This window comes from Macaca nemestrina, chromosome 2, assembly GCF_043159975.1.
Source record: "Macaca nemestrina isolate mMacNem1 chromosome 2, mMacNem.hap1, whole genome shotgun sequence".
Lineage (NCBI taxonomy): Eukaryota > Metazoa > Chordata > Mammalia > Primates > Cercopithecidae > Macaca > Macaca nemestrina.
In genome coordinates, this window is record NC_092126.1 from 253,964 (window position 1) to 276,742 (window position 22,779).

Here is a 22,779-nt window from a genome sequence, read left to right on the forward strand (position 1 = left end):
ATATTAATTACCACACTGGCTGTCATCCACAGAAAAAAACACAATCACCTTCTGGTTGTAAAAACATTAGAATTCGAAGCCACTTTGGCCATCTGAACAGCCCCGGCTTTTGACAAGGGCATTCCAAAGCTAATCTGAAAAACTAGTCCAGGCCATGATCGCTGGGGGGTCGGACTTGCCTCATCACCCTACCTCCCTTCTGGAATTAGACAGAACTTAGACGTTTAGTCTGATGGGAAACATTTACAATCTATTCTCTCCGAAGCTACCTGGAGGATTTCCTCCACATGACAAAGCCTTGGTCTCCACAACCCCTTATCTGACAACTCTCTTAACCAACTGTCAATCAGCAAATTTTCGAACCTACCTATGACCTGGACACCCCTGCTTCCAGTTGTCCCACCTTTCCAGACCAAACCCATGTACATCTTACATTTATTTGATCGATTGTCTCATGTCTCCCTAAAAGCTATGAAACCAGGCTGGGCTCTGACCTCCTCGGGAATACGTTCGTAGGATCTCCTGAGGGTAATATCAAGGGCCATGGTAACTCATTTGGCTCAGAATAAATCTCCAAATGCTTCACAGAGTTTGACTCTTTACTGACATGGTACCTTTCATGGGTATTCATCGGGGGGACTCACAATCAACCAGAGGCAGCAGTTGCCCACTGTGCAAAAGTCTCTGCAGGACTGAGCCTCTGGCACGGGGACTCCAACCCCTGAAGCAGCAGCTCTCCCACGTCCCACGGCCTGATAGACCTGCACCTCCAGGGCTTCTCATTTCAGAGTCTCAGCAACAAATCTACCAAACGTGATCAACATCACAGAATATTCCTCGAGGCTTTTGGCTGTTGTTTCTCCCCAAGTTTACTCTAGAACCAGAATGGCAACACTCGGAACAGGATGGTTCTCAGTCACCGACCCTCCTGGTAAATACACTGTCTCCAAGGCCCTTTCCCGCCAGTCACAGCTTCCTTCATGTCAGGCTCAAAGGCCACCTCCCCAAGAAGGAAACCTCTTCAATCTAGCAACCACAGCTCCTGTTCCCATCTAGAGCTTGTCTGCCAGGAAGGGAAGACTCCTCATTCCAGAGACAGCAGGTGCCACAAACTCAGGGTTGTAGCCATTGCAAAGGCAAACACTCATGAAATTAATAGACTTTTTCCTCCTTGGATACTGACGTTTCCTCTTCTGGAGGTCAGCCAAGGCCATCTGCACGAGTCACGAGCGTGATGGCTCCAGCCCCTCCTTCGGTGTCAGCAGTGTGACTCCGCTCTGAGACCCTCCTGCACCAGCCGGGCCATGCACCTGTTCCCACGACTGCTGTCAGCAGACTACAGTGATTCTAAAATCATCAGCAAACTGAGGTTCCGAAGGATACATTTTCAAGAAAAATGTGTAAGTTTTACTGCATGAAATCACCTACATCTTTTGCTACTCCAGAGGCTTTTTGTTTTGCTTTCCTCAAGGTTCTCTACAATGATCCCGACAGTCAAGCTTCCCAGTTACAGGCAGAGGGTTGGGCAGGCCGCGTCTGCTGTGTAACACACACAGAGGATCCACATCATAGGATTTTCCCTGTTCACCAACATCATCAGGACAAACTTTAAGCAATAATAATCCCCCTGTCTGGAAAACTGAGCTCACTTGAGAACTAATGCAACAAATGTGTTTGACAAAGTTGCAGGTGGATATTTTAGTGAATAAATCACTATTTCAAGGAGGATAAAGGCTCACTATTCAAAGGCATGTTTTTGTCAAGTTTTGTAATTTCAGCTTCATGCATTTAAATCATGAAGTGAGGCTTGTACCTGATACATTACAGAATCTCGACAAAATAGACAAAATTCCAATTCTGTACATTCTCTCTCATTCTTTTCCATATGCATGCGGATGGTGGTAATTTAAGTTGGCATTGCAACAGGATTTCTAAATTAAACTGTTTTCTACTTTAAACACTACGTGTTAAACATTACACATTCCATTGTTCAACATTTATAGCAGGGTAGGTATGGCCCGTTTTAAAGATTTCTTCCTCACTAAAAGCAAGCGTTTAAACAATAAATGGTCTACTCTAAAATATTCTAGAGACAGAGATACATTTGGAGAGTGGACACACTTAACACAGAAATCCGCAACATCAAACAGGCACAACCGGCAGTGAGGGTGGAAGGGGTGCTATGTGAGTGCCCCTAAAAACACACACAAGCCTGGCTGCCTAAAAGGAATGAATATAGCTCAACACTCCCATGTGAACATTGATGTGTCTACTGCCTTACAGAATCCTCCTAGCTGAGCTGCAGGAATCTTCTTTGGAACCTTTTCTCACCTACACTGCCTACAGGTGCCCACTGGGCTCCCTGGGCAGTATCGTGTCTTTGTTTAGAATATCACAGTATTTGGAGGTCTGTTAAATCCCAAGTCAGAGCCTTATCATAACTCAGACACCATCCCTCAGGGCTTGTGGGCCAACTTCGGCTAATGCAGGCTGCTCCACAGTGCCCTGCAGATGGGCTTGGTACATCCACACGATTTTAAGATTTGGGGCTGCCGTTTTCTGCAGTCACAGACGCGGACTTACATATTCATCATGACTGAAGGCAGCACGTATTTTTATGTTCCTTCTGTAACGGTAATAATCATGGCAACATTTCCCCGATCCTTAAAAAAGCCTCCTGACAGCAGTTGCATTCCACCCCCTTCCTTAAAATTAATAGAATTTACCAAACTAGGTGAAATCAGTCGTCATGAGAAAGTGAGAAATCAGTGTTCACACAATGGCATAGTAGCTGGGCATAGAGTATACGTCAACATCCCAAACTAAGCACCCATCACAATTATTCCCAACTCGCAGGAAAGCTAGAAAAATTAGAAGGCTTAAAACATAATTATAAATGAAAATAACAAGAAACCAAAGTTTCTGAGGAGCATTTGTTAGCCAAACAAGGAAAGTCATTAACCAGTGCTGATTACATTGCATTTGATTACATTGCATTTGATTACAGCAGCCAAAGACGTGTCCAGAGGAAGAGACTTTTAAACATTAGTCTTTCAGTAAGAATGGTTGCTTCACAAGTTCAGACTACTGGGCTACACCAATCATCAATTAAAAAGCAAGGCAAACGAGTGAGAGTCATTTTCCTTAATCCTTAACGTGTCAAAAATTACCACATTGGTCAAGCTGGTCTCCAACTCCTGACCTCAGGTGATCCACCCACCCCGGCCTCCCAAAGGGCTGGGATTACAGGCATGAGCCACCATGCCTGGCTGAGAACTGTTTGACAGAGGCTGAGGGGAGGCTCCTGTCCCTTCCTGGGACATCCACATCCCACCTAGTTTCCCATACCGACTGTGACACTCGAAGCATCACAGCAAGGGCAGCTGCATCCCCACAGTTCTCTGCACTAACACCACAGCTGCTTGAGCAGCCATAGCCCTGGAACTGCCACTCAGCCTTATCGTGCTGGCACAAGCACAGCAGAAACTAACACGACCCCAAGAGGGAGGAGTGGGGACCCAGGGGAGTGAACCAGGAGGGAGGAATGTGGCCCAGGGGAGTAGGGAGGAGTGGGGGCCCTGGGGAGTGAACTATGAGGGAGGAGTTGGGGCTCAGGGGAATGAACAAGGAGGGAGGCATGAGGGCCCAGGGCAGTGAACCAGCAAGGAGGCGTGGGGACACAGGAGAGTGAACCAGGAGGGAGGAGGGTGGAGTTCGGCCCAGCGAGTGAAACAGGAGGCAGGAGTTCAGCCCAGCGAGTGAACCAGGAGGGAGGAGTGTGATCCAAGGAGTGAACCAGGAGGGAGGAGTGTGGTCCAGGGGAGTGAGCCAGGAAGGAGGAGGGAGGAATGTGGTCCGGGGAATGAACCAGGAGGGAGGAGTGCAGTCCATGGGAGTAGGGAAGAGTATGGTCCAGAGGAGTGAACAAGGAGCCTCTGGGGGTAGCAAGTTCACACACCACAAATACCTCTCAATCCATCCGCATGCAGGGAGGGGCCGAAAACCACGCAGGAGCTACAACGCTTTCTCCTCACAGAAGAGGAGTGAGGATACCGACTCACGCATGAAATCAGAGCTAAAGTTCTACCACGGTGGGGAGACGCTTCACAGACCCAAATGGGAGCAAAAAGAAACCAATCATATCATACAAGATCAGTGGATGGAACGGGATCAGAAATTTAAGCCTGTAACAAGCTTCCAGAAAAAACTTCACTTGATCTGCAAGATGGCTGCAGCTCTGCTTGATCATTTCTGCAAATGTCTAACTCGCGATGAGCCATCTCAGAGCCGTTCAAGAGGAGTAACAAAATCAAAACGCCAAGGCATCCTCCGTATTTTAGATAGCCTGCAACAGTATGGAAATGAGCAGCGGTGCCAGAGCTTTCAAGTTTGTTTGAAGTAAATTCCAGCATGAGGGCAGCATCTTTCTGGCTGAAGCAATGAGGTGGGCTCCTGCTCACCGCATGGGAGACCAGCTTTCAGCTAAGCTGCTGTCAAGGGTCTGCAAACCATGATCCCCGACCGAGCCTTGGCCAGGGAACCAGAAGTGATTTTTACACTTTGAGGTTTTTACAAAAGAAATATATGCAGAGACTTCTGTGGCCCTCAAAGCATAACATGTTGCCTACTCTGCCCTTTACAGGAGCTTCTAGCTTTGCTGTCAGTTACAAAGTGTTTCTATAAAATAATGTCACTGATTTTCAAGCATGCCAGCAAAAGTCACACTTCTCAACAACCCTCAATGGAGATGCACCATCCTGTGTTTCACACAGATTTTAGATTTTTAAAAGCCAAAATAAGGGAGGTAATTCAGCTAAGTATTATAGTAACACAATTTGAGATACTTAATGATGTGTGACAACAGAATACTTGGCATTCCTGTGAGGCAATAAACTAGCTCAAACACAAAATAACAAATCAAAGCATGTTTTGGCCTCTCAAAGTGATCAGTGAAATTGGATATAACATTCAGTTAAATGACACTAAAAAAAAAAAGCACAAACAAAACAAATACTACTACACCATCACTCCTTAAATTTATTTAACTACTGCTGCCAAATAAAATGGAGAGACTTCTTACTGCAGGGTAATAATCGGCCATTGTCATCATGAAATAGACCGCTGTGCAGGCTCAGGCCCTCCAGCCCACAAAGGCAGGGGGAGGGAGGAGAAACGATGGCCAGAAACAAAGGGACAGGACAACCATGACCTAGTCAGCAATTGTACCCTCCCACCTTTCTTCTGGACTTACAATTTTGGAGCCATCTGGGTTTACCTTCCTATGTCCATAAGTCAACAAGTTCTCGAAGCCAGAAATCTACAATGATTCTGGTAGGCAAGTCCTCTCGGCCTTCCCCCATGTTTTATGGCCTCATCAGCTCACCCCTGGATAGTATCAATGGCCTCAGAGCTCCAGTCAACTTTGCACTCCACAGACTCAAGTATGCCAAGAGCCACTCTAGGCTGCCACTGCCATGACCAAAGGCTTTCAGAGACAGTCGCCAGCACTGCACAAATCCATGTGGATTCACCAGGCGCAAAGCAGCTCCAGCATTCCATCCAGTCTGTCGCTGCTACCATAGCTGTGAGTCTGTGACGTGTCAGGAAGGGAAGGAAGACACCATGTACATCATCTCATTTAAGCTTCAGTGTCACAAGGTGGATTTTGTCGTGCCCGTTTTATGGATCAGGAAAGTTTTAAGGAGGGCAAGCACAGGGCCCTGCTGACACAAGAGCAAGACCCGCAGAGGCCTGGGCATGACCCCCGCCTCACGCTCCCTGGGTCCTGATATCCACTCCTCCCCCGTGGGAGCCTGATCCTGGGTCTGCCTGAATTGCTACCATTCCTAAGACATGACTCACGTCTGCCCACCTCCTCCTTTATCTGATTCCCGCAGCCCAGAGGCGTGTGCTCTTCCATCCAGACAGACATCAAACTTCAGCACCTGCACCTGACACCACTTCAGCCAAAAGCTTCTCTCAAACCTCCCCACACACCTGCCGGTCACACAGGTCTGCACCCATCACCTTTCTCACACGAATTCTCATATTCCTGTGTAGCACCATCCAACTGATTACAGTCTGAGAGGAGGAAGCTTTGTAGATAAGTCCACATTCTACTTTGCTCCCAGCCCTCCGTCTTGCGTCTTGCATGAGGCAACCGATTAACAGCAAATTCATTTCAGCACAACATTTCCATTTGAAGAAACGCAGAGCATAGGGCTGTGGTCATAATTAAAAGCTTGTTTCATTTGTCATTTGAAATTCCATGTACTGCTGCAACAGCAGCACCCCCTCCTCGCCAGGCTCTGCTCTAAGGACATCTTTCTTCCAGCACACGACTCCCATCAGAACCCCGGCAGCGAGAGCCCCGCAGGTTTCCCAGCGCCTCCAGCTGCGGCTTCCACGCTGGGCCGGCACTGACAGGACAGGAATGGTGCCCCCAACAACTACAGGATCGGAAGCTGGTCGACTGCTCTGTAGAATGGAGACATGTTAGTAATCCCCGACATTTCCACTGACAGGCTGCTCAGGTAAACTGGGAAAAATCTACAAAATAGAAAGAACCCATGGGGAGGAGCACTTCTCTCTCCAACCTGGCAGCAAACGGTGGCTGTGCAGACGATCTCTTCAGGAAAACCATCGACTGTATCTCACGTCAACAACAGCCCCGCTGAGGGCCAAAAAATCAGCTCCCCCCGACCCTCACTTCCTAAGGGTCAGCCCTCCCAGGCCACCTCTCCTGGAAGATCAGCTCTGACGCACCCACGACGGTCAGGAACCGGCTCTGGGACACATTTCCCAGGCTCCTGCCCACCGCCCTCTCTCTTCTTCCTCCTCCATCTCCCTCTTCACTCCCATCCGACCTCCCCCTTTCACTTCCCTTCTCTCCTTTCCTCTCCCTCCCTCATTTCCTTTCAGCCCTCACCTTCCTCACTGCACTTCCCCATCCAACTCAGCTGACACATTCTCAGGTCAGTAGAGTTTTCTTTCACTCTGTTTCTATTGCAATGATCATTCTCTTGATGAACAGAAACCTGTTTCGGACCATGTGGATGCCACCTCCTGACCAACTGCTGCCCCGCGGCTCCGTGTCCACTCTGTCCTCAAGGCGCAGGTGCCCAGCAGTATGGCTGTGACCAGGGGTAGCAACATGGGACATGAGAGAGGTATCCCAGCCAAGAGGCCCTGCCAAGCCTCCCCAGCAAACCGGAGCAAGGCCCAGGGCGGTAGGGAGAGCGCCGTGCTCATGATGTAGGCAGTTCAGCTTCCGCAAACTGTCCATCGACTGCAACTTACTTTGTTTCCATGGTTACAGAAGAACCATAAGCATTCTGAAATATGTTCTTGGTTTCATGTTTGCGAAATCTAAGCAACATTATAAGAAAAATCACTGAATTCTGCCTGAGGCTCTAGGGGTGTTTTCCTCTCTGAAAGGAGCCCCTTCCAGGACTTGGGATTGAGTGACAGCCTTCAAAATCACGGTTATCCTGGTGGTAAACAGGGAACTCCTCAGCCCGCCAGGAGCTGGGGCCCTCGACAGTCCCCACGGCTCCAGACGCCAGTGTTCTAAGAATCACACATGTGCAGATAGCAAAGCTTGCTGCACACACGCCAGGTCCTAACAAGTCCCAAACGTCTCACTCATACTTGCTAACCACATCGCTTCTCTCAGCCTCCACGGCGTTTCACACTCTGCCTTTATATAGAGATGAACCATGCGTCCTGAGCACTACAAAGATTCAACTCCTTCCGGGAAGAGGGGTGCATCTTTCCATCACGGGGTCCTCACTCCAGCTGGCACAGGATTTGCAGAGTGGGCGAGTCTAATGTTGATGACACTTTCTCAATATTCCCTTCACACCCCTCCAAAAACAAGAGTGCTGCCAGCTTCTTACCGACGTTGTAATGAGCAAAATATTTCTCTCTTATTTGTCACTTTTTAACTTTATACTAGTGAAGAATGTGACTCTGCATGTACACTGTAAGCATCCACACCGTGAACATTCTGCTCTCCTGTGACTGTATTCACAGGTCACAAGGACAAAACTTCTCCATAGTAGCCTCTATATATATATATAAACATGACTTCCACTCATCTGAAAGTCACAGATGTGGCTTTTCCTTCATAAAAAGATCCAAATGATCCACAAGCCAGGTTTAATAAACACATTGGTCCAGGTGGGACAATGACCCCTCAGTCTCCCTCCCCTCAAAGACCAGGGCAGCCAGGAAACTGCACTCTCCAGTAAATGACAGCCGGCAGGATTCCCTAAATAAGCAGACGGAAGATTCCCATCTCACAGAGCGCGCCTTTCAAGACTCAAGATGTCCCCGCTCCCTGAATGTCCTACAAAGAACAGACTACCCAACTGAGGACCGAGGCAGTAAAGAAACATGTTTTCGGCCGGGTGCGGCGGCTCACGCTTGCAATCCCAGCTCTTTGGGAGGACGAGGCAGGTGGATCACAAGGTCAGGAGATCGAGACCATTCTGGCTAACACAGTGAAACCCCCGTCTCTATCAAAAATAAAAAAAATTAGCCAGGTGTGGTAGTGGGCACCTGTAGTCCCAGCTACTCGGGAGGCTGAGGCAGGAGAATGGCATGAAGCTGTGAGGTGGAGTTTGCAGTGAGCCGAGATCGTGCCACTGCACTCCAGCCTGGGCGACAGAGCAAGAGTCTGTCTCAAAAAATTAAAATAAATAAAATGTAAAATGTTTTCAGCAAATAGCATCATCGACCCCCAAATGAGAGGTACCGTTTTCATTCTAGGAGGGAAACACTACAAAGTACGTACATTTTATCCCCGTAAGTAAATTCTTTGGGCGTTCCTGTGTCCGCTATCAAATGCAACACATCACCTCAAAAGGCAAAGTTCTAGAAGTCACATCCAAGGAGGGGAAAAATCATTCTAAGTTTTAGCAATCCAGTAAGAACCTGATCCAGAGAAGCCTACTTGTTCCAGACTCTAAGCAGCAATATATTGCTACAATGTAATGAAAACAAAGGGATGATTAAGAAAATTTCAATTCTAATAAAAGACAAAAACGTAATTGGATTTATTCTACTCTAGACAGAGCAGCCGGGTAGTTCACCCATACGTTATGAACGTTGCTGTTTATCAGCCAGGGTCCAAACTCTGTCAACAAGGCTTGACAGCAAGGGCGTGATCTCCACTCACTGCAAGGTCTGCCTCCCAGGCTCAAGCGATTCTCTTCAGCCTCTGGAGTAGCCGGGACTACAGGTGTGCAGTCATCACGCCCAGCTAATTTGTGAGTGTTCAGTAGATGCGGGATTTCACCAGGTTGCCCAGGCTGGTTCCCTGGGTCTCAAGCTCCCAGCCTCAAGCAATCCACCCGCCTCGGCCTCCCAAAGCGCTGGGATTACAGGCGTGAGCCATCACGCCAGGCCCTTTTTATTTTTTCTTTTCTTTTTAAGTGATTAATGTGCTTCAGAGTCTTGTAGGCATTTAAAAAAAAAAAAAGAACAAGCAAATTCTGTAAGGGAAAGAAAACATTAACACGTTTTACACTTCTCAAAACTCAAAACTGAAATGCTAAGAATAAATGTATTTTATTCACAGAAGCAGCATTCTTAAAGTTCTGTAAAAGTGATACCATGGACACCACCACATCACAGACGAGCGTGGCAGGACTGCTCAGATTCAGAACACATTCTCAACAGTCCTCTTGCCCCTTTCCTCAATGGGAACACTTTATTCTGTCTTTTATTCAAATTAAGTACCTTGCAAGGGAGTTGAAGAAAACTGCACAGCAGATTTTAAAACTTCAATGCTTTTCTCAATTTTCTCTACATTCTGATGCATTTTACTGACTACATGGCCAATAAGCCTAAAGCTTTTTGCATTGGTAAAGACAATGCTCCTTGTAGTAATAGGCTTTTTCTTTTCTATACAAAGATCTATAACTTAAGGTAGTAAACTGGGCATTTCACAAAGATTTTGCACAATTCCTAGCACAGATTTTAGCAAAATAAAGCCATTATCTTTCCGCAATTAAATAAGCAAGCATAGGAAACTGCACAGTTAAAATAACCATTCCATTATTTTATATAAACACAAGTGAGAAAGTAGAGTATGCTTTGAAAAACAGTATTTCCAGGCCGGGCGCGGTGGCTCAAGCCTGTAATCCCAGCACTTTGGGAGGCCGAGACGGGTGGATCACGAGGTCAGGAGATCGAGACCATCCTGGCTAACCCGGTGAAACCCCGTCTCTGCTAAAAAATACAAAAAACTAGCCGGGCGAGGCGGCGGGCGCCTGTAGTCCCGGCTACTCGGGAGGCTGAGGCAGGAGAATGGCGTGAACCCGGGAGGCGGAGCTTGCAGTGAGCTGAGATCCGGCCACTGCACTCCAGCCTGGGCGACAGAGTGAGACTCCGTCTCAAAAAAAAAAAAAAAAAAAAAAAAAAACAGTATAAAACACTATTTCCACATGCCAACGATGAAGCAGAAGACAATTCCTCAGCCTCATATGACATTTGACAACCGAAGTACTCTGGCCCAAGCCCAGCCCGGTTAAATGGAAATGAAGTAAACGTGTGAGTGACCGTGGTGGGGCACTCTGATAGCCACAGTCCAGGAAAGAACAGCTAACATCTTTCTTCTTCATGGGAAAACTGAAACATACTCGAGAGACCTTGATTCTTTAAAACACAGTCTGCCCCAGTACTAACCTTAAGCTCCCAACGATCAAGATTGCTATAACCACAGAGGTGTTTTTCCAGGCCCTCGAAAATCACGGACATGACACATACACAACGTTTTCAAACACTCAATGCAGCCAATTTGTTAAATGTGCTGTGATACCGGAGGTCTTGTGCAGGACCAGAAGCGTCGCAGCCTGGTTACGTGTCCTGGTGTTCAATGCTTTGTATGTGCAAAACCTGCTGTTACAATTTACTGGGCCTAATGTGATTCAGTTCATCACAGAAGAGAGCTATGACATTTACTTAATTCCACGCACAGATTCTCAGGTTCACCTTCCACGAGTGACTGCTCTGTCCACGAGACAGCGGAGGGAAGACCCAGGAAAGGCCCGGGAGATGCCAGGTGCTCACAAACTGGTATCCGTCTGCTGGTTCTGGCTTAAAGGAAAACAGACATAGAAGAAGCTAAAAGGGCTCACTACACCTAATATCACAATGTTCTCAACTTTACCTTAGCCAAAAATAAAAGCGGAAAAGCAAAACTACTCCAGGGCATGATTCCAGGGCTAATCTGAAACATGAAATATTTAGAAGACAAAGCTTATTGTGAGTGCAATTAATATACCCATAAAACACTGGTTTCACAAAACCCAGTCTTTGCGATTGCTTTTATAAAAAGTAAAATTCTCATGAAGATCGCATACATTAACTGACTTTCAAATGAAGGGACTGGTAAACTTCAGGGCATATGATTTCTGCCACACACGAGGGGAGCAGTGAGAGAGAAGAGCTAGGATCAAGTGTGCTGAAGCTCTCCTAGGACTGAAATTCAGTTTCTGCCAAAACAAAAACACAGGAGTCTGTCAACTTCGATAGCAAGCTCTGCTTGAGAGCGTCAAGATGCTAAAGTTGCAAAGGAGCTTCTCCCTGCTATAGGCACGCGTGATCCTTGCAAAAACATAGCTCAGCATCATCAAAAATCAGGAAAGAACACAAGCCTTCCAGACATGAAATCCAAGAGCAGAAGGGAGCAGAGTCCAAGCTTGCTTGGCAGAACTGTTCCCGGACAACAGCACAGAGGACGTCACAGGGAGGGCAGGGCAAGCAACAGCAGCTTCCGTGTTGCCGCAAGCAGGGCCTGAGCCAGGGGAGCAGTCTCCTCCAACCTGACAAGGAGGCGCGAGGAGCCACAGAGAAGTCAATTCAGGGCCCTTTTCAGAAAGGGGCAACAATGAGAAAATCTGGTCTCACCCACCCCCCACCCACCCGCCACGGTAACAGCTAAACTCGCACGTGCGTCTGTCACGTTCCCCAACCCCTCTTGCAGATGCTCTTCCTGCACCCGGGTGCCTGTCTCCGTGCTGCTCCTGAGGCCACACCTGTTGTCATCCACTAGTGACCAGGAATTCACCTTTGTCCGGGAGAAGCAAATGCAGAGTTCACACACTCCTGTACAGGTTTGTTGGCCGAGAATCTAACTGCACTGTCGATTCCAGATGTGCTGGTACCAAGGAGAACGTTCAATGTCCGGCATTTATAAACGGTATCAGTGGGTTCTCCTGGGACTCCCAGGCAGCCGCACGAGGGACGGAGCTGTTGCCCTGTTACCCTGAGCCAAAGCAAGGCTGAGAGGCACACACCACAGGCCACATCACACTCGAGCACCGACTCTTGACAGTTGCTCGTTCGTGTGTTAAGAGTTCAGGGTACAGGCGACAGACAGGCCTGATCTCAGCCATGGGACAACAGTGACTGCCCACAAGCCCCGTATCTAAGCCTCGACTTGCCCGTCCATCCTTCCCTTCAGGAACAATGCCCACCTCACAGTGCTGCCATGAACGCTAAGTCAGCACGTACATACACAACCAGATTCATTGCAATTGTGCTTTCTACAACAAGTTAATACAACCAGGCGCTATCATTGAGACTGAATAACCAATATTAGAACAGAAGATCAGGCCAGGGATGGTGGTTCAGACCTGTAATCCCATCACTTTGGGAAGCTGAGGTGGGTGGCTCACTTGAGGTCAGGAGTTGCAGACCAGCTTGGCCAACATGACAAAACCCCATCTCTACTAAAAATAAATTATCCAGACATGGTGGCACACACCCTGTAACCCCAGCTACTAGGGAGGCTGAGGCATAAGAATCACCTGAACCTGGGAAGTAGAGGTTGCAGTGAACCGATATAGTACTACTGTGCTCCACACTTCCAGCCTAGGTGACAGACCAAGATTCTAGTAAAAAAAAAAAATAAAAGGTCAAGATGAAAACTGATTGCCAAGGTCCATGTTCCATATACTTCAAACATAAAGTTCATTAGCTGGTACTTGATCAAGTTGTTGATTTCTTCATTACAATCTTGTATATCCTTCTAACACGGCTCAAAATGTTTACATTTGAGCACACCTCGAGTATAACAAAAAATAAAGTGCCTATATTTCATAAATGAGCAAGTTCCAGTAAGACTGCATCCTGCTCTAGTTAATCCTTTGACAACGTAAAACTGAACCATCCTGACACAGCACTGACACATGGTACAAGAAAAATGACCTCCAATTAAATCGCTAGATTTAGAGAACACATAAATATAGTTTACCACTAATTCACCAGCGATTAGCAAGATTTTAAAGGAAGAAAAAGTATCAGGAGTGTAACTAGGAATAAAGGCAAAAATAAACACGAGAAATTAGTCACGTTTAAATCAATACCCTTTCTGTGGGGCCGTAATAAAGTATACACAACAGGTGTGTAAGCTGTCATGCTAAGCTGTCACCAAGCTCTCTATGAAGGTGGTAAGAGCGTCCCAAGTCACAGAGCCTCATATTCCTATTTAAACGCTACACAGCCAACACCACACTCGGCACGCAGTGAGAACTCTGAAAGCTCAGAGGAACGCATGATGGGATGAAGGGCCCCAGCCCTGCCATCACCCTGCTGCTTATTAAAAATATAAAACAAAGCCCTGCCTTCAAGGTGCTCAGATCTAACTAGTACAAAGTTTACTTTTGACGAGTTAACTACGAATGATGAAGACACTCAACAGCTGTGCGAAATGTAAGGCAACCTCATAAGAGGAACTTGGCTGAGACTAAACCCAGAGATGGTTTTTTAACCACAGAAGAGGAAAGAACTGAAGAACCTTACAGAAAGTTGACAGCAATTTCTATTTCTCTATGGTAGAACCTGGAATTTACCTTTGAGACAGACTGTCCTTCTGTTCTGAAAAATCAGGTTATTCTTGCAATCCTCCATCAGGAGTGAAATTCCCAAAGGCATGGAAAACCAAGTACTAATTTTAAAACCCCCCCAAAAAACTACCTATGATCTTAGATGTGAGATTTAGTATTCTCAAATTCCAAATTTGGAAATATTTTGCACAAAGTCCTTATTTTCCCTGTTTACTTGAAAGCTCTCTATTCTTTCGTCCTAAACATCTTCTTTCTCATCCTTCCAAACAGTATCTGAAGATGAACTTACATATAGTTTTCAATGTTAACAAAGAAGATACTACATTTGTCATGAACTGTTTATATTCACAACTCTAGGAGGGATTTTGCTACATCGTGAGGAATAACACGAGGCAGTAAATACACCACGAATAAAGAACAGTAGAAAGTGGACACATTTCCTGATGAGTGCCGATTTCTCATTGAGCTGCTGACAAAGTTATAATACAGAAAGCTAGACAGCTGCTATGTTAGTTCTACCTCACTTAAGTGACCGAGTCATTGTTGTTTCGGTTCCCTTTCTCGTCTTGGGATGAGACACACCTCACAGAGCTGTTTATGATTTCAGGAACACACACATCAATGAAGTGACTATTCCTAAATCATTGCAAAGGATATAGCAACCTGCCAAATTTCAACTAGGTTGCAACAAACAACAGTTTTCATCCTACACTCTCCGGTGCCAGCGAGATGGTGTGTTCTCGGATCCCTACGGGAGCCCTATTCCTGGTGCCATAGAGCACACACACATTTACAACCACATAGTGTACGTATATGGTACACTGTAACACGTGTACCTGCATAGAGCATACACACATCCAAATACGTAGAGTGTACATAAGTGCACTACATGCGTACAGAGTGCACACACATCCAGATCCATGTGGTGTACATGCATAGAGTGTACCCACACCCAAATATAGTGTACAAACAAGTTCACTACGTGTGTAAAAGCATAGAGCATACACACATCCATATAGCAAATGTACATAAGCTAACACGTATGTGCATGCATAGCACGTACACCCATCTATATGCATACAGCGTACACAGGTATACTATAACCTGTATGTACATGCATATGGCATACACATGCACATCCGTATGTACATAGGTATGCTGTTTGCTATATGTATACACGTCCGTATAGCATACACTCTTATCCAATGTGCATAGGTGCACTACAGCATGCATACACATGCGCAGTGTACACATATGCACATGTATACAACGTACATCAGTACACTAACGTATAAAGCGTATACACATATGCAACAGTGTACATACATATGCAGCATGTATATGTATTAGTGTGCACATATCCAGAAGTTTATTCAGTGTGCATAGTATACACGCATGCTTGTGTGCACATATGTATATATACATCTGCAGAAATAATGTGCACATACCCACATGGTGTATGTACACAGGCATGTATATGGCATTAAATACATGCATGTATGTACACATGCAGAACAGATAGGTGTCCAAGTAGTGTGCATATAACCAAAGTGACCATAGATACACATACACATGTACATGCATGCCTACAGCATGCACGTGTGTAGGACACAAAGGTAGTGTACATACCTATACATTGTAAATACATGCACAGTGGAAATACACGTAGTATGCGTACACCACATACACACATGTACATTTATAGAGTACACATATACCGAGACCCAGAACGGGTCATGAGTATTAATACTGCGGAAACGCTTCCAGTTCTACCTAAGTAAATTTTTTTTCAAACTATAATAGAACCCATACAAAAAAGATTTTAAGGAAATGAATAAAGCTAGTGACAAAAATCAGTGGGAAGGGCATAACCACTTTCCCTCAGAGTTCTGGGCCTGACCGTGGAAGTTCAGAGGTTTCCTAATGCAGTACACGTCAGAACTGACTCATGATAAAGCGCTCCTTAAAAATTAAAAATGTGTCCTCATGTTTTGGCCTTTGAGACAAAGCCTCTTAGTTAATCGAGTTCTGACTGAATTTGACTCACAGTACTCTGGCAGATTCTTCATTTTCTGGTGAGACAGACGAATGTCCCAGGGTGAGGGCACTGCCAGCCCTTTCAGGGTCAGCTTTTCGAGGAGCGATGTCTGGCAGAACACAATCCAACACCATAGTAGGATCCCCCACTCAGCCACTTAGACGCTTTCGGGGACTTACTCTGTCTGCTTGTTTCCCTTTCTTGAATTCAGCTGGGGGGAAAAACGAAAAAATAAAAACCAAAAACAAACAGCCCATGTGTTTGTGTGTCTGAAAAGTTAATACATCCACTTCCAACTTTCTAAATGAGACATGGCAGGTATGATGGTCACTGAACAGTGGCCACTGTTGAGAAAATACAAAGTCTTCTGCAAACGTGAACGAGTTTCTAGGAATACAAAAGTCAAGGGAATTTACTCCACATATTAAAGCTGTCAAGGGTGCTCACCAAAAATGTACTTAGAGGTTTTCCTTTCTAGTTATTTTTGAAGATTTTTAAGTTGCAATATTTAAAAGCCTCTGGGAAAAGAAAGGATACTGGTATCTGGAAGATTTATACTAAATGATTTTCATGTCTTTTTGATAAAGTTAAATAATGTCAGCCTTGAAGTAATGGGTTCCACTACTCTGAAGCTGTGGATGGAATCCACAACACCAGACAATTGAATAAACAGTAAGGCTGCACACACAGGACACAGGCAGTGAGCCAGCCTGACTAGTTGTCAGCTTCTGGGTCAGTTCTACCCAGTTCTGCCCAGGCCCCACTGGAGATGAAAACATGCCCTTTAGAAACCTTCAAACCCCACCTTTCAAAATCTAATCCTCTTCAACTGAGGCCCAAGTCCAAAAATCTACTGACATCTTAGCACCTGTTAGGCCAGCTGCCGCCTAGCCTTTTTGGCACCAGGGATGGGTTTCATGGAAGACAATTTTTCTGGGGGGTGGTTTTGAATTGCAACTGTTCCGCCTCAGGTCAGGCATCAGATCCTCATAAGGAGCACCTCGGAGATCCCTCACATGCAGTTTACAATAGGGTCCCAGCGCCTAGGAGAACACACAGCTTATGATAGGGTCCCAGAACCCAGGAGAACACGCAGCTTACGAGAGGGTCCCCGCGCCTAGGAGAACAGGTATTAAATGAGTTGGCAAAGCCAAAATCCACCAGATCTACCCCTCCAAAACAAACATACACCACTGCCCAATATTGATGTGAGCCAAAAACATGGAAGTCCTGAGGGCCCACACTGACCACAGCCAGACACCACTTCTGCAAGAAGCAAGCACGTGCCTAAAGATCACCCGTGATGACCCAGGAGAGCAGCTTTGAGCAGAGACAAAGGTGAAGGAGAGGCACATGGGCCAGGGTGCTGGGTGTGCCCGTCTTTGTGACCTCACTGAGATTGCTGACCTCTGGCCCTTGGTGTCCGTCCTATGGAGGAGGTAGCCCCCAAATCCCTGCCTCCCTTCAGCACTGACTGAGGCGGTCCTGAAGTCTCCCCAGGGCTGAGACTGCTTCTAATTCCTGTTAGCTGCACACCCACATGAAAAACAAAAAACAAAATATCAAGTATGCAGACAGGAAAAGAAAAATATGTGAATCTTCCCTTATTCAACAGGCATTTAAAGAGTAACAGGAAAATTGTGATAGTCTTTAAACAACCACCAGCTATCACGTCGTGTTGAAATGTTTTAGCTAATCAGGAACCTGTGTGTTCAGGAAATCAGTTGACAGGTCCCAAATAACCTCGGAGCTTACGACCTGACCCCCACTCATATGCATCACCTCTCCAGAGGAGCGTGTCCTGGACACCTTTCAAATGGTGAGGAAGAGGAAGAAGGGTAGCTTTCCCTCAACCCCACAAAACACGCTCGACCCCAAGGAGCCCGGAGAACAGCAACGTTTGTTTAGATGCTTTCCCACTGACCTTGTCAGAGCAAACGTTCCCATCCCACACCGCCCAGTGTTTAACTCTCCCTGGGATACCAGCAGCCGTCAACCCTCAACAAGCTGGAAACAGAGGCCAAGCTGACAGGAGGCCTCTCTCCATTCCCTACTGAATTCGCTCAGGACACGGATGTTCCCAAACACATACGGCCCCGAGTATTCCACACTTGGAGAACATTCAAGCAACAAAAGCTGCAAAGACGTTCCCCTAAAGAGAAACTCAGTTTCTAACTTCCCTTAGGGAAAAATATGAGACCCAGAACTTTCCAGAAAATCACATGTGGGAGGAAGCCACTCACCTCTGGCACTTCCTAAACCTGCCTTCCCGCAGGTGCTCAGGGATGTCCCCGCGACAGCCCCGTCCACCCAGGACGGCAGCAGGGCTCAGGCAGCAAGCACCTGGGCAGCTGGCGAAGCAACCCCAGGGTGAAAACGCCATCCCAGGCACCACTTCCCGGAGCCCCTCAGCAAGAAAAACAGAGGAGGGACAGAACCGAGGGCTGACTCGAGGCTGGGGAGCCACAGACCCGCACAGCTCCATCAACGGACATGCTCTTCTGTGGACAGAGCCCAGCCCAGGAAGAGGCGAGCACAGAGACCCTCGTGCCGGCTCCACGGGCCAGCGTCCTCCAGGGCTGCAAGTTTGTGATCACAGCTTCAGAATTTGGTTCCAGAATCTTCCGGAATCAAAGATGCACCAAACTGTAAAGCTGCCAGGACAGCAGGGCCCAGGAGCAGGCTCAGGGGAGGACCACGTAGAAACCCCACGTGTCCATGCTTACTCCACACATGCCACCCCTTCACCCAATAGTATACACGCAAACGCATGTATGCACTCCATACACACCCTCAAATACACTCACCAAATATGATGCGTGTACACACTCCACACACACCGACAAATACATGCAACACACATGAACATGCTCACTGCAGCCACACCTGCTAAATACACTCACCACACACGCACAAACGTGACACACCTGCACACTCATTCCAGACATCACTCCCCTCACCAAGTACACAGGTACACACACCCCCAAGTCGAGAACCTGCAGACTCCACAAGCTTTGGTTTCCCCCACTGTTTCTCTCATCACATGAGATCCACACACAGGTGTCATTTACTGACATCTAACACCTGGGGAGGCCCTTAGACAGAACTGCAGTCACAAGTCGGCTTCATTCAGGCATTCATCACCAGTCTCCTGAAGCCACCTCCTGTCCCCACAGGGAGGGAGGCCGAGACTGGAGACGTCACTGGGCTTACAGATCCCCAGGCTGGCAACCCAACGAAATGAGGAGGGCTCGGCCACGGCCCTGGAGGGAGATGGGTACTGGGCTCAGGTATGCGGAACATGACTCCTCATTTCCATACCGTGTCACCTACGACAGCGTCAGGTGAAAGCCAGTGGTTCGGCATTCCTGGGATAGGCAGTCCTGGAATTACAAGCAAAACTTTTTTCTCCTCTCCTCTGAACACATGAGGTCCATGGTCCCCTCACATCTAACACTGGGAATCAGAATCGGTGACTCCTTGTCCACCTGAGGACCACCCAAGAGGATCCACACACCTGCTACAACAGCAGCACTGCACCTGGTCTGCAGGGGAGCAAAGCAAATCCCCCCTTTATGAATAACACTGGATTACCCCGACACTGGCAGCCTGCAGTGTGTATATCGTCAAGCCCCCACATCTGCGCCACCTGCAAGAGGAACACAAGCCCTTAGTCCAGGGCTCTCAGGACAGCCTGTGAGGAGGATGCTAGCACCCTTCTCATCTCCCAGTGGAGAGGAGAGAAGGCCAGGGTCAGGACTGGTGTATCAGGAGGGTCGGTGTTCAAACCCCATCTGCCTCACAAAGCAGCCCTTCCCGTTCAAGTGACTTCTATCACCAGCCTTAAAATGTACCACAGTTACCAGCAATTCTGAGTGCTGTTCCTTGGGACGTCATAAGCAAACATTTTGTTAGAAAGATTTTGCCAAATCTGCTTTCAAAATCCTATGGTATGAAATGACTAATGAAAATTTGAGCTATGAAATAAAGCACATAGTTAAATGAATCCCAAAATGACTATCACAAAGGAAGCTTTAACTTGAAGTGAAAAATATCCTCTAAATGACATCAGCCAGAATTATCTTCAATCATTACTGATCCCATACGCTTCAGGAATTACACAGCATCATCTCAGATATGAACTTAAAACCATTAGCTGAATGCACATTTCAGCACAACCAAAGTTCTGCTATAATAAGCAGCACAGGCGTCTCTGGAGAGGATTTTAATTGGGACTACAAACGATGTACACGATCGTGGTAAGAGGTTTCATGCTGGCTGTTCTCCAAGGTGCGACACAGAGAAACATCACTAACCTCAAAGACACTTGCTGCTTTGTAATGAGATGAGAGATGATGTGGACGGACTACTGTAAATATTTGAAAAGGAGAAACAATGCAAGGAAAGAATCGTATCAGTTTCCCTTTACATTCTTAGAAAAAAACGATTTTTCTTTTGGGATGATTTAAAAAGAAAATGACATTTCTGGATTTTTTTTTTTTTTACTTTTCTGAGACTGGGTCTTGGCTCTGTGCCAAGATTGGAGTACAGTGGAGGAATCGCAGCTCACTGTAGCCTTAAGTGATCTTCCCACCTCAGCCTCCAGAGTAGCAGGGACGACAGGCACGCACCACCACACTCAGCTAACTTTTCTGTTACACAAATGGGGTCTTGCTATGTTGTCCAGGCTGGTCTTCAACCCCTTGGCCTCAAGTGATCCTCCTGCCTTGACCTCCCAAAGATTTAGCCTAAGCGACCATGTCTTATCGGAAAATAGACATTAGAGCAAATGCATTTCTGTAAGATTTTCTACCTCTTTTCACTGGGGAAAAAGGTAACTTGCCTCCAAGGGTCGGAGACAAAGCTATTACTGCAGGCAAGCGCTGTGCATCCCGGGAACCACTACACCACGAGGCACGGCCATGCACCCTGGATGCAGGAGTAACACACGAGGCTAGCACAGGCAGATGCTGGCCCTCTCCAGAAGTAGGCCTATCCTTCCCTCCTCTCCTCAGCCCCCTCTCCCTTCAGGCCTCAGTGGCTGCTGACAGCGGAGAGGCCACAACTAGAGGAGGCTCTCAACTCCACCAGGGACAGGAGCCCCGGACGCTGGGGACTCAACTGCTGCCCTCTGCGCCCACCTCCTTCTGGTCCAGCCTTCTCAGGAGCCAGACGTGTCCACTTTGACCCTCTTTCCCTTCTGTGGCTCCTACAAAAACCAGTTCAGCGAGCCCAGGCTGACTCACACTCCAGGGACACCCGGCACAGGCCCCCTCCATGACCTTATCAAAGCTCCTGGGGCCAGAAGGGTCTTGCAATATTTCACTTTCCAGTTGACCATCCCCAGCCTGAAATCCAAAGTGCTCCGAAGAGCATTTCCTTCGAGTGTCATGAGGAAGCTCGGAATGTTTCAGGTTTCGGAGCATTTTGGAGTAGGGACTCTCAGCCTTAATTTGAACCTCTTCAAGGAAGCCACACACTGAAGCTCCCGATGTCCACCCTACACAATCCCAGCACACCCTCTAAAGTCCTCAGCAACAGATTTTCTTTCTTCAAAAATAACCACAAGTCACAAACTCACACGCAATCACAGAAGGGGGTTGTGGACACCCGCACAGATGATGAAATTTAACTGTCACATTTTCACCTGAGTAATTTAAAGTCATTCCTCAAAACACACCTGTTTTACTGATTGCATTTTAAGGTGAACACACACAAATCATTTCAGGGAAACAAACTTCACTTTGGGCTGCGTGTGGTTTCTTGACTCCCGTGAATAACTCCGTTCACCCTCACTTCTGGATAAGGGAGACGATGCAAAGAAAACTGTTAAAACAAAGACATGAAAACAAGTTTAAGAAGGGTTTGAAAGGTTCCTCCTGTCCCCCTGGAGGGGAGACGAGGACACTTGGAAAGCTCACGGGGGACAGGAGCACAGCCTCCTCGGTGTGCCATGGACGCCGCCTCGCCAAGGGGAGAGGATGATGCCTGGAAGACTCACAGGGGTGGGAGCACAGCCTCCTCAGTGCTTTCTACACTCAGCAGCTTCAGAAATTCCTGCAGAAGCAGAACATATCACGAGAACTGAGACTGGAACACCCCAAAGAAAGGGGACGAGGGGTCAAAAAAAGCATTCGATCATTACCAAGGAGCGCGGGCATGAAGCCGCTTCAAAGACCATGTGAGAAGTCACTCATAGGCGTTTCAGAAAATAAGGGTAGCCCGAGATTGCTCGATCAGCTCAAACAGGCTGCCGTCCCTCAGGCCATGAAGTCCCTGAGATGAGCCTCTCACTGAGCAGAAGTCACTCGCATCTCTGCCAGAGAAAGTACTACAAGCCGACATATAACCTCATGAAACCTGGGCTTCAGCCGGTCGACAATAGTGAGTCTGACATGGTACATCCCTCCAGATGGTTAAAGACCCCAGGGGTTCATCGGACAACCTCAAAGGGCTGTGTCTGTCCAGCCCCTTTTCCAAGTTCTGGATGATTTTTCCTAATGTACTATAAGCAGCATGTTCCAGTAGAGACGTCATTAACTGACTCTGGGTCCTCTTAATTTTGAAATTACAAACACACTTGGCCAGGCACGGTGGCTCATGCCTGTGATCTCAGTACTTTGGGAGGCTGAGGCAGCTGGACTGCTTAAGTCCAGGAGTTTGAGTCCAGCCTGGGCAACATTACAAAACTCCATCCCTACAAAAAATATAAAACTAAGTCAGGCATGGGGACATGTGGAACATGTGCCTGTGGGTCCTGGCTACTCAGGAGACTGAGGCAGGAGGATCACTTGAGCCTGGGAGGTTGAGGCTGTAGTAAGCTGTGCTCACACCACTGCCTGGGCAACAAAAAGGTTTTTGTTTTTTTGGTTTTTTGTTTTTTTG